Genomic DNA, 8,551 nt, shown 5'->3' with positions numbered 1-8,551 from the left:
TCTTCATCCAAAGGCTGCTAGTGGAAGACTGACTTCCAGGAAACTAGGGTGAGGATCTTATACCCACACCCACAGTGACACACCCATTCCAACCAGGCCACACCTATTCCAACAAGGCCACACCTTCAGATGGTGCCACTCCCTGGTCCAAGGATATACAAACCATCACAAACATCAACCTTGATCTTTGAAAAATAAGCTAACATCTGCAAATGAAGATAATATTTCCAGTTTCTGTCCAAACTTATTTTTCCTAGTACTGTTTCTCCCTTATTCTTTAAATTTCTGGTATTTTTTTCTATAGTTAATCAAATATATCTATTTGTTCTCTTTTACTCTAAATTATGCTTTCTCTTTCATGGTCTTCTGCTTTTCATTAGTTTCCCTCAACAGTTTTGTGTCTTATTTGTAAATTATTATCCTGAACATCTACCATAAAGCTTCAGTTCTTATAAAATAAAAGAATATTGAGTCATATGATCATGACACATGCTTTTAATTTCAGTATTCAGGAAGGAGAGGTAGGTAGATCTCTGAGTTTGAACCTGGTCTTCAGAGTGAGCTGCAAGATGGCTGGGGGGTGAGGGTGGGGGAACTGTTGTCTCCAAAATCCAAATATAAAGAAAGACATATAGACAAAAAGAAATAGACACAAACGTATTGAAAGAATACTATATCTATGTATTTGCTCCCTAAAATTAAAAACTGACATCCTGTTTTTTTTATTTCTATCTCTCTTTTTCTCATTATTCAGGAGCCATTTTGTTTAAATTAGCCATTTAAAAGTGAATTAAAAAACACCATGAATTCATACATAAGTATTCATCTTCTAAACAAGTATATTCATATACCTAAAGATCTGATAACAAACAATAATAATTTTTATATGTAATGTAATGCATAGTCTATACTCTGGGTAGTTGTTATTGTTATCCACAGGTCTTGCTTTCTTATAACAGAATCTGTTCCTCTGCTTACCTTATGTTCTATCCCCAGAAATGGAATAGGGGGAGAATAGTTGTGATTAATATACTTGATAAAATAGAACAAATACTGAACAAAGTAAATGAAAAGTTGAATTTAAAGATACAATTTGACATTATTTAGAGTATCCGGTTTTATGTTGACGTCCTTGATTCACTTGGACTTGAGTTTTGTGCAGGATGATAAATTTGCATCTATTTGCTTTCTTCTACATGCAGATATCCAGTTAGACCAGCACTGTTTATTGAAGATGCTTTCTTTTTCCTATTGTATGGCTTTGGCTTCTTTGTGTCCATGGGTGTATAGGTTTAGTTCTGGGTCTTTGATTTGAGTCCATTGATCAACCTTTCTGTTTCTGTACCAATACCATGCAGTTATTATCACTAGCAGTGCACCTTGAAGTCAAGCATATTGATTACTCCAGAAGTTCTTTTATTGTTCAAGATTGTTTTGCTTATCTTGTGTTTTTTTGTTTTCCATATGAAATTGAGAATTGCTTTTTCAAGGTCTGCAAAAAAAGAAAGTGTTGGGATTTTGATGGGATTGCATAGAACCTGTAGATTGTTCTTAGTAAAATGATCACTCTCACTATGTTAATTTTACCTATCCATGAGCATAGAAGAGGAGTTACAGAGACAAAGTTCGTAGCTGTGATGAAAGGATGGACCATTTAGAGACTGCTGTATCCAGGGATCCGTCCCATAATCAGCTACTAAACGCTGACACCATTGCATACACTAGCAAGTTACAGAGACAAAGTTTGGAGCTAAGACAAAAGGATGGACTATCCAGAGACTACCGCACCCAGGGATCCGTCCCATAATCAGCTACCATACACCATTGCATATGCCAGCAAGATTTTGATGTAGGGACCCTGTCTCATATGAGGCTATGCCAGTGCCTAGCAAATACAGAAGTAGATGCTCACAGCCATCTATAAGATGGAACAGAGGGCCCCCAATGGAGAAGCTAGAGAAAGCACCCAAGGAGCTGAAGGGGTCTGCAACCCTACAGGTAGAACAACAATATGAACTAGCCAGTATCCCTAGAGCTCGTGTCTGTAGCTGCATATGTAGCAGAAGATGGCCTAGTCGGCCATCACTGGGAAGAGAGGACCCGTGGTATTGCAAACTTTATATGCCCCAGTACAGGGGAATGGCAGGGCCAAGAAGAGGGAGTGGGTGGGTAGGGGAGCAGGGCGTGGGGGGATGGAGGGTATAGGAACTTTTGGAATATTACTTGAAATTTGAAATGTATATAAAGAAAATATCTAATAATAATAATAAAAAAGACAGCTGTGAACACACTGGTACAAGACGGAGTTTCCTGAACAGAACACTAAGGGCTCAGACAATTGATAAATGGGACCTCATGAAAGCAAAAAGCTTCTGTAAGGCAAAGAACACTGTCAATAGGACAAAATGACAACATATTGATTAAGAAAAGATCTTCACTAACCCTGTATCTGACAGAGGGCTAATATCCAAAATATATACAAAAAGTACTCAATAAGTTAGACTCCAGCAAGCCCAATAACTCAATTTAAAAATGGACTACAGAGCTAAACAGAGAATTCTCAACAGAGAAATCACTAATGGTCTATGCTTAAAGAAATGTTTAACATCCTTAGTCATAGGGGAATGCAGATCAAAATGAATATCAGAGATTCTACCTTACACCAATCAGAATGTCTAAGATCAAAATCTCAAGGGGCTACACATGCTGATGAATCTGTGGAGAAAGAAGAATTCTCCTCCGTTTCTGGTGGGATGCAAATTTGTACAACTACTTTGGAAATCAATCTGGCAGTTTCTCAAAAAAAAAAAAAAAAAAAAGTAGTTCTACCTGAAGAGCCAGCTATAGTATTACTGGGCATATACCCAAAAGATGTTCCATCACACCACAATAACATGTGCTCCAGTATGTTCATGGCAGTTTTATTCACAATAGGCAGAAACTGGAAACAACCCAAATGTCCCTCAACCAAGGAATGGTTAGAGAAAATGTGGTTCATTTACACAATGAAATACTATTCATCCATTACAAATAGGGTCATCATGAAATTTGCAGGCAAATACATGGAACTAGACAATATCATTCTGTGTAAGATGACTCAGAAACAAAAGGACATGCTCAGTGTGTACTCGTTGATAAGTAGATACTAGCCATAAAAGTACGGAACACCAATGATACACCCCACAGACTCAAAGAAGTCAAACAAGAAGTTAGACAAAAGGATGCTTGAATCACCCTTAGAAGGGGAAACAAAATAATCATAGGAGTGAGAGGATGGGAAGGAACTGATCAGGAGAGGGAAGAAGAGGAGAATGGGACTAGGAGGCAGGATCAGGTATGTGGAGAGACAGGAGGAAGACCCAGAGAACTAAGAGAATAAGTGGAAATCTGCAGCTGCCAGTGGGGTGGAGGGGAATCTTTAGAATGTCCCAGAAGCTTGAGATGGGTGAAGATTTTAGGAGTCAACATTGGTGACCTTAGTCAAGATGCCTAAAAATAGGGATTTGGAAACTGAAGAGGCCACTTCCTATAGCCAGGCAGGACACCCACCCACCCCCAGACACACCCGTGGAAAGATAAAGACACCAACCCACCAACAAAACTTTCAACCCAAAATTTGTTCTTTCTAAAAGAAATGTAGGGACAAAGATGGAGCAGAGACTGAAGGAGTGGCCAACCAATAACTGGCACAACTTGACACACATCCCATGGGCAAACACAGGTCCCTGACATTAATAATGATGGTCTGTTTTGCTTGCAGAGCCTAGCATAACTGGCCTTTAAGAGGGTTCACCAAGCAGATGATTGAAATAGTTGTAGATATCCACAGCCAAACATTGGACAGAGGTCAGGGACTCTTGTGGAAGAGTTCAGGGAAGGAATGAAGGCTCTGAAGGGAATGGGAGCCCCACAGGAAGACCAACAGGGTCAACTAACCTGAACCCATGGGTGTTCTCAGAGATTGTGCCACCCATGAAAGAACACATATGGGCTTGAACGAGGGGCCCCTGGCACATATGTAGCAGATGTCCAGCTCAGTCTCCATGTGGGCCCCCCAACTGTACTCCCCCTAAAACCATAGCCTGATTGTGGTATCTGTCTGCCTTGTCTGGCCTCAGTGAGGGAAGATGCTCAGATCCTGGCAGAAATTTGATGCACCAGTGTGGGGGAATCCCAGGGGTGGTCCTATCCTCTCAGAAGTAGAAGGAGAGAAGGATAAGGAGAGTCTCTGCGTGCTTGTGTGTGTGCGTGAGGGGGGGCAGTCAGGGTGTCAGTATTTTATGTAAAAATTTTTTTCTAAAAATACTTAAAGATTTGAGGATGTGACTCAGCTGTAGAGTGCTTGCCTCACATTCCCAATGCTCTGGATTCAATTTCCTGAAACAAACAAACAAACAAACAAAAAATAATAATAATTGAATAAATATTTAAAAATTTTAAATTACATGCAAAAATATGCTTAACATACTTGCATTCTATCTTGCTGTTTAATTAATAAATTGAGGGACTATAAAATTTTCTCCTTAGCACTTAAACTGAACTCAGAAGATTGGAACCAATTTGAACCATCTATCAGAGAAGTAGACCCTGAAGGTTAGCTTGGTCTTGTCAATGGCTAAGTAAGCAACAGTTAACTTCCTAGAAAGATCAGCATACGGAGTCTTTAAAACATAGTGTCTGAAATATATTCAACAGAAAACTGGTCTTTTCAACAAAATGTTATGAAACAATTAGATATTAATACATGAAATTTGAAACTTGAATATTAATCCACTTGTATCATTCTAAAAAACAACTCATAATGGATTCCTGATTCAATGAAAAGCCAAATCCATACAAAAATATTGGAGGAAAATCTGCAATTTTAAGTAATGCAACAATATTCTAGACAAGTAAAAATTATGTGTATGCCACCAAGCAATATTTGATATTTAAACTTATTCAAAGTTTCAAGCAAAACTCCACTCTTCAAAATACAGTCTTAAGTAATTTAAAATGCAAGACAGATCCTGTGACAAAATGCATGCAAACTGCATGTGCAGAATAAAAGTTGAAACCTAAATTATATAATAAATGTTCAAAATGTAATAATAAAAATAAACATTATTAGTATTTAAGATATCAGAGATGTGAATGTATGAATAGTAAGTAAATACAAGATATTCACTTTCATTAGTTGGAGAGAGATGCAAATTAAAGCCTAAATACTATACAGCTACATTTCCTATTAAAGGAAAGTTTGGCAAAGCCAAGTCTCAAAGTGGAGAAATGCTATGTAGCACTATATTGGAAAATGGGCTGTGAATTTTGTATAAGCTTCACTTATATTTATGGGAAAGGGAAGATTAGTTCATTTGATTACAGAAAACCCAAAGTCAGCTGGCGCAAGGTTAGAGAAAGCCTAGAATTTAGTTCTAGCCTTTATCTGAAGGTCTGGGAGTCAGGGAAGCCAATAGTATAATTTGTCTAAAAACTGCCAAGATGGGCACCTAGGCAAAATCAACATATCAGTTCATATCCTAAAAAAGAAACTAGCAATGCTTCTGGTCAAAGGCTACCACTCAATGGAAGTCTCATTCCTAATGGTCTTCTGTGCTACCCAAACATTCAACTGATTAGGCAAGACAACCTCATATTAAACAATCTCCTTTATTCAATTTACTAATCAGAATGTTGATCTCATTCAAAGAATCTTAATCTTCCCCCTCCTCCCTCTCCCCCTCCCTCTCCCTCTCCCTCCCTCCCTCTCTCTCTCTCTCTAACACCCAGAATATCTGGGTATGTTAGCCAGCCAAGTTGATACATAAAATTAGTCATCACTCCTGCTCAGATAGTTACTCAATAAAAATAAATATAGCTACATCAAAAATTTTGCAACTATTTGTTGATTTATTGATAATCATCAAAAGTAGATGCAACCCAAATGTCTGTCAGCAAAGGAATAAGCAAGTTATATAACTACACAGTGGACCACTATTCAGAACCAAAACAAAATACATACATGACACCATGGAGAAATCTCGAGAGCATTACAAGCAGAAATGTCCACATACAAAAGACTACACACACATCATAATGTATGTATATCATATTCTGGAAGAGGCAAACTGTCAGAGAAGAAATCAAGGTGGCACAGGGGAGATGGTAAAGACATAATGAAACTTTTAGGATGATGGGAAAACTGTGAGAACACAGGTGGTGAGTGGTATCATGTATGGTCTGCTAGAATTAGGGGACAAACCATGGATAGTGGTTATCCTAAGGATAGATGGCTATCCTAAGCTGTTAATAGTGGTGGAAAAAACACTGGTTTCAGTAGCAAAGTAAAGAAACTTTGCAGAACATGAAGAGAAAGTTACAAACTCCTTCAGAAGGAATTAGCGCAGCTGAGAAGTATCCTCCCTATGACAGGAAGTCCAGCTAGAGAGTGTCAGAACCACTGTTTAAGACGAAAAGCCTCAGAAAATAATCACTGTACTTTCAGTAATTGACATCTTAATGAGGAAAGATGGGAAGAGTGAGTTGGGAAACAAAAGTTGTGCACATGGGAGCTGAAATCACAGGATCAGGGATGCTGAGAAAATCCTTTCTTCTCTTCTCTTAGCACCAAATAGCAGTATCAAGAAGCTAAGGGCCACCAAAACGGGGTTACATGGAAATCTGCAACTGTACAATTTCATTCAAAGATGGACCTTAAATCCTATTTCCTATCCTGAATCATTCAACATAGATGAATCCAAGGTACTAAATGGAAGACTTGAAGCTAGAGAACCAATACATCAAAATGTAGGAAAAGCACTGGCATAGGTAAGGAATTTCTGAATGTGAACCCCAAAGCACAGGAAACAAAAGCAAATACTGACAAGTGAAATTACATCAAATTAAAAGCCCTGTGACCTCACATTATCCCTCACTGCTGAGAGCTGTAAAGGTGAGCAGTTAACTTCAAATGCTGTGGGACTACAGAATGTCATCGCTCACCTCGTAGCTTTGGATTATAAACTCATATAAATTCCCAATGAAACACCTTTTGGAGCAGAAGAGTTAGCTTAGAGTATTTGTTGCTCTTGCAGAAGACCCAGGTTCAGTTTTCAGCACACACGTGGTACTTACAACTTTTTGTTACTAGGGTAACCAATACACTCTCTGACTTCTGAGGACACCAGGCATGCATGTGGTAAACATACATACATGCCAGCAAAATACTCATAAACATAAAATATAAGTAAATAATATTTTCAAAGCTCAACTTATTTTATCTTTTAAAACAACTCTATCCCTTCAGTTTATTTAAAAAAAATTTTTTTTACTTATTCACTTTACATCCTGCTCACTGCCCCCCTCCTGGGCCCCCCTCCAATAATCCTTCCCCCATCCCCTACCACCTATCCTCTCTCCTCTGAGCAGTTGATGGCCCCCTGGATATCCCTCCATCCTGACACATTAATTCTCTGTGAGGCTAGGTGCTTTCTCTCCCACTGAGGCCAGACAAGGTAGCCCAGCTAATAGAACATATCCCACCTACAGGCAACTGCTTTTGGAAAAGCCCTGTTCCAATTGTTCAGAACCCACATGAAGCCCAAGCTGTGCACCTTCTACATATGTGAGGGTAGGCCATAGGTACAGCCCATGTATGTTTCATTGGTGATTCAGACTCTGAGAGCCCCAAGGATCTATTGTTCTTCCTTTGGAGTCCCTATACCCTTGAAGGCCCACAATCCTTCCTCCTACACTTCCATAAGAGTCCCCAATCTCCATCCACTATTTGGCTGTGTGTGTGTTTGTATCTGTCTGAGTCAGCTGCTTGGTGGAGACATTCAAAGGAAAACATCTTCCTGTCTGTAAGCATAACAGAGTATCATTAATAGTGTTCAGGGTTGTTGCTTGCCCATGGGATAGGTTTCACTTTGGGCTGGTTATTACTTGGCCATTCTCTCAGTCTTTGCTCCATTCTCCGTGTCTACATTTCTTGTAAACAGGGCAAATTTGGGGTTGAAAGTCTTATGGGTCGGTTGGTGTCTCTATGGATCCACTGGGGTTCCTGCCTGGCTACAGGAGGTGGCCTCTGAGTCACCCCATTGATTCTTGGGAATTTCCCTTAAACCTATGTTGGGAGCTATTAAGACAACTCTTAATCTCTAAATTGGGCCTCTCTCCCCCCGAGAAGGAAAGGGGGTCAAACGCGGGCCACCAACACACCGATTCTGAGAACAACCACAGAATGTTCCAGCCCTAAGTCATAGCCGATGTCCTGACCACACCCTGATACCACCAAGTTCCTACTTCCCTGTGTAGCTGCCAAAAGAATTTCTATTGCCCCCTCCCACTGATAAGTACTTCTCCTTTTGCTCGTATTGCCCCACCCCTCCCACTGATAAGTATCTGTACTTCCCCTTTTGCTTGTGCATTTAAGCCTTGAGCCTTTCTCAATACATTTGGGGTCTTGATGCAATCCAGAATGGTTTCCATGTCTTTATTCACACAAGACCCTCGTCTCTCTCTACCCCCCATTTGGTTATTAGGAGAAGGTCCCCTCGAGACCCTCGAATAA

The sequence above is a fragment of the Mus caroli genome, chromosome 17, assembly GCF_900094665.2.
Source record: "Mus caroli chromosome 17, CAROLI_EIJ_v1.1, whole genome shotgun sequence".
Classification (NCBI taxonomy): Eukaryota; Metazoa; Chordata; class Mammalia; order Rodentia; family Muridae; genus Mus; species Mus caroli.
This window is presented reverse-complemented; position numbering follows the sequence as displayed.